The sequence below is a fragment of the Triticum aestivum genome, chromosome 1B, assembly GCF_018294505.1.
Source record: "Triticum aestivum cultivar Chinese Spring chromosome 1B, IWGSC CS RefSeq v2.1, whole genome shotgun sequence".
Classification (NCBI taxonomy): Eukaryota; Viridiplantae; Streptophyta; class Magnoliopsida; order Poales; family Poaceae; genus Triticum; species Triticum aestivum.
The window spans coordinates 446,890,832-446,895,877 of record NC_057795.1 but is presented as its reverse complement, the minus strand read 5'-3'; positions in this window follow the sequence as shown (position 1 = coordinate 446,895,877).

Sequence of the window (5,046 nt, the reverse complement as noted above, 5' to 3'; positions counted from 1 at the left end):
GATGATCAACCCAAAGCAAATGAGTGGGTCCTCGATAGTGAATGTACAAATCACATGACTGGTGACAAGAATCTATTGATCGATGCTCCCTTATCACCGTCACATCTGAAGCATATCATCTTTGCTGACAAAGGCAAAAGTCAGGTATTGGGTCTAGGTAAGGTAGCAATCTCAAAGGATCGACACATGGACAAAGTCATGCTTCTCGAGTCCTTAGGATACAACCTCATGTCTGTCTCAATGCTTTGTGATCTTGATATGGTTGTTGTCTTTGGAAGATATAGTTGTGTTGTGATCATGGAAGCTGACTATTCCAAAGTCTTCGAAGGCTTTACGAGAGGAGATCTGTATATGTTGATTTCTCTACAGGACCACAGCCTGCCGTGTGCTTACATGCAAAAGCTTCAAAAGGTTGGCTATGGCATCGACAACTTGGTCATGCTGGCATGAGGAATCTGCACACGCTTGCGAAGAAGAAGCATGTCATTGGCATTGAGAATGTCAAATTCCTCAAGGATCACTTATGCGGAGCTTGTGAAGCTAGAAAGATGAAAAAGGCCAAGCATCCAGCGAAGACTATCATGACTACCACTCGACCATTTGAATTGCTTCACATGGATCTCTTCGGTCCTAATCATTATTCTGCTATGATGAATGATGCATCTATATATGGCTTTGTTATTGTTGATGATTATTCTCGTTACACATGGGTACATATTATCACTTACAAACATGAAGTGCAGGAAGTCTTCAAACGATTTTCCTCGAGGGCTTCAACCAACTTTGGTGTGAAGATCAAACACATCAGAAGTGACAATGGGACTGAGTTCAAGAATTCCGGTCTTGATGGCTATCTTGATGAACTTGGTATTACTCATGAGTTATCTGCTCCTTATACTCCTCAGTAGAATGGCGTCGTGGAGCGCAAGAACAGAACCCTCGCTGAAATGGCTTGCACTATGCTTGATGAATACAAGACACCTCGTCGGTTCTGGATTGATGCAATTGATACTGCTTGCCACATCATCAACAGAGTATATCTTCATAAATTCTTCAAGAAGACTGCCTATGAACTCCTCACTGACAAGAAACCCAATGTAAGTTACTTCAAAGTCTTCGGTGCTAAATGTTGGATTAGTGATCCACATCACAATTTGAAATTTGCACCGAAAGCACATGAGGGTTTCATGCTTGGTTACGGAAAGGACTGGCACACCTACAGAGTCTTCAACAGTGTTCTTCACAAGATTGTTGAAACTGTAGATGTGCGGTTCGATCAAACTAATGGCTCGCAAAGAGAGCACCTACCTTCTGTGATAGATGAACCTGCACCTGAGGATTCTATCAGGTTCAAGGCCACTGAGGATGTCATTCCTATTGAAGAATCTGCTGAAGAATTCATTCCAGAACGTGATGAACGTCGTACTAGCGCACCTGAAGAAACTGGTGCTGAGGAAAATGCTCCTGAAGAAAATGTGGATCAAATTCCTCGAAGACAACCCGCTCGTCCTCGTATTGCAAATGAAGTACAAGTCGAGAAGATCATCGATGACATTTGTGCACCAGGTCCTCTCACATGCTCAAAAGCTTCACATTTATCTAACTTTTGTGGGTACTTTGATTTTGTCTCCATCACAAAGCCCACTAAGGTAGATGAAGCATTTCTAGAGCCTGAGTGGATTCAAGCTATGCAAGAAGAATTACATCAGTTTGAGCTCAACAACGTCTGGGAACTGGTCAAACGTCCAGATCCTCGCAAGCAAAACATCGTTGGAAAAAAATGGATCTACCACAACAAGCAAGATGAAAATGGCCTTGTGGTGAGGAATAAGGCACGGCTTGTAGCTCAAGGCTACACACAGGTTGAGGGTATTGATTTCGATGAAACTTTTGCACCTGTTGCTAGACTTGAGGCTATTCGCATACTATTTGCTTATGCTAACCATCATAATATCACTTTATATCAAATGGATGTGAAAAGTGCATTCCTCAATGGTAAGCTTGAGGAAGAAGTATATGTTGCTCAACCCCCAGGTTTTGAAGATCCAAAGAATCCCGACAAAGTCTTCAGACTCAATAAGGCCCTGTATGGCCTCAAGCAAGCCCCTCGGGCATGGTATGACACTTTGAAGGAATTATTCATGAAGAAAGGCTTCAAACCCGGTTCACTCGACCCAACTCTTTTCACTAAGTTTTATGATGGTGAATTGTTTGTGTGCCAAATATATGTTGATGATATTATCTTTGGTTGTACTGACCAACGCTATAGTGATGAATTTGCCTATATGATGAGTGAAGAATATCAAATGTCTATGATGGGAGAGTTGAAATTATTTTTAGGTCTTCAAATTCGTCAACAACGCAATGGTATATTTATATCGCAGGAGAAATACCTCAAAGATGTATTGAGGAAATTCGGCATGCAAGATTGCAAAGGGGTCAAAATTCCAATGCCCACAAATGGCCATCTATGCACTAATGAAAAAGGTAAAGACTTCGATCAAAAGGTATACTGCTCCATGATTGGCTCTTTATTGTACCTATGTGCATCTAGGCCAGATATTATGCTTAGTGTTTGCATGTGTGCCCGATTTCAAGCTACTCCGAAGGAATCACACCATAAGACTGTGAAACATATTCTTCGATACTTAGCTCACACACCAACACTTGGATTATGGTATCCCAAGGGCTCTTCATTTGATCTCATTGGATATTCAGACTCTGACTATGCTGGCGATCGCGTGGACCGCAAGTTAACATCAAGCACATGTCATTTCCTCAGACGATCTTTAGTCTATTGGTCCTCGAAGAAACATAACTGCATATCAATCTCGACTGCAGAAGCTGAGTACATTTCTGCTGGATTGTGTTGTGCTCAATTACTTTGGATGAAGCAAACACTCAAGGACTATGGCATCAACGTGAAGAATGTGCCTCTCTACTGCGACAATGAGAGTGCAAGCAAAATTGCTCATAACCCAGTTCAGCACTCGAAGACAAAGCACATCCAGATTCGTCATCATTTTCTTCGTGATCATGTGTTGAAGGGCGATATCTCCATCGACCACGCTAGCACTGAAGATCAGCTGGCCGATATCTTCACTAAGCCCTTGGATGAGAAGAGATTTAGCAAGTTGCGGTGTGAGCTAAATATCTTAGAATCTTCGAATGTTCTCTGAAATGGACACACATCCTAACACTTATGCTAACTTGATGACTTAGATGCACAACACATGAAGTAACGTTTTTCTTCAATCAATGAAGACTAACCCTCTAAGTGTGAAGAAATTAATGAAGAAATTGACTCTCAGAGCCCTACAACAATTGTACGCAATGTCTGAAGCCAACTTTCTTATACGGTGGGTTACGCCACCACAAAAGTTGAAAATCTTCAATTTGAGTTTTTCCTCAGTTTTGAAATTCCTCAGTTTTTCAAATTCTTCAACTTGCAATGTCCTCACTATTTCTGTCGTTTGTCTTCATTTGAATATATACATATATAAGTTTTATGTCCTCTACAACATTCACTTATTGCTACTTCTTCAAGTTGACTGTTTCCGCTAAGTGAACATGATCGGAACCTTCCCCCTCTATGCTAAACTCAATCTAATCTTTTCACAAATTCTTCATGTGCGTTCTGATTTGAAACTCGTTCAAAATCTTCACTGGGTCCTTGACAGCTGAAGAAATTGCGAACGGTAACTTAAAACTTATCTTATCTAAATTTTCGGCTTTGCCGCTCAAACCGTTCCGCTTCTCACGACAAATACTTATCTATTCACCCATGATCCTACATGATCGCCACCTCATAGTACATGGGTGACACATGTCATGTGAATGGGAAAAGCCAGGGGCACTTTCGTCCGAAATCCTCGGGCGCATAGTTTTTCACTATCGCTATAAATACCCATGTCTTCTCCTCACTTCACTTTTACTCCACTCGACCTCTCCCTCCCGCTCGAGCTTCCCAAACCCTAGCGCCGCCGCTACTTCATCACCGCCGGTGAGGAAGAGCTTCACTACCTCGACCTCGTCACCGTCATACTCGCGTCGGTTGCGGATTTTTTCACTCCGCCGCCGCCGTAGCTGTCTTCCTCTACCAAGTTAGGGCGTGGAAGATCTGAACAGACGAACTTCATGTCAACGCTTCCCAGTTCGTCGTGTTCTTCACTTCGGGTAATTAAAAGTTGCTTTTATTGCCCTCTTTGATTCATGTGTTTTCCTAAAAGTCTTCAAAGGTGTTTATTCTTCAAATCTTCACACACTAAAACACCTCACATGTTATGTGTTCTTGATTCGTTTCTCTAAGCAATGATTTTCTTCAAGATTCCTCAATTGTGTGGATTTTCAAATCTGTACAACTCTGGAACCTAAGATAAAGAACGCTCAGTGAAATTCATCAAGACTCGTCTGGTTAAATTCCTCAAAATCTTTTCTTTTTGAAAAACCTTCTGAGAACGCATATGACCTCTCCAAATTCCTCGCAACTATACTCTGTTCATAGGTACAAAATGTCTGCTGCTGAATCACTAAGTTCTCATCAACTTAACTCATTTGCAGCGTTCCTTGAAGAAAATTTGCATACCTCTTCAGAAACTTCAGTTGTTCATATTCCTTAGCTTAAAGAAAATGGCTGACAAGAAGCCACAGAAGGGAGGAAAAAGGGCTGAGGTCAACACAGTGTTTGAAATCCCTGAGGATATTTATGCTGGATACTGCACTCCTGATGAGGCCAAGTTTGGCAAGGAGGACAAGAATCAGCACAAGGTGCGCATACAACAAATTGAGAGGAGATGGGCACGAGAATGGAGGGAGTACAAATACGTTACTCCCAAGTACATGAAGAAATCCGCGCTCAACCCTCCATGCTCAAGACCTCCATTGAGACCTGGCCAACTGGCGGATCCCACCAGCCTCAAGCGCGGTGAGGACTATGCTACTGAATGGGCTAGGCGCCAGGCCAAACTAGCCAAGCAAGAAAAAGAAGCAGTGAGGAAATTCAATGAAGATTCTACTGCTGCTGCTAACACTGCTGAGGCCTCTAGT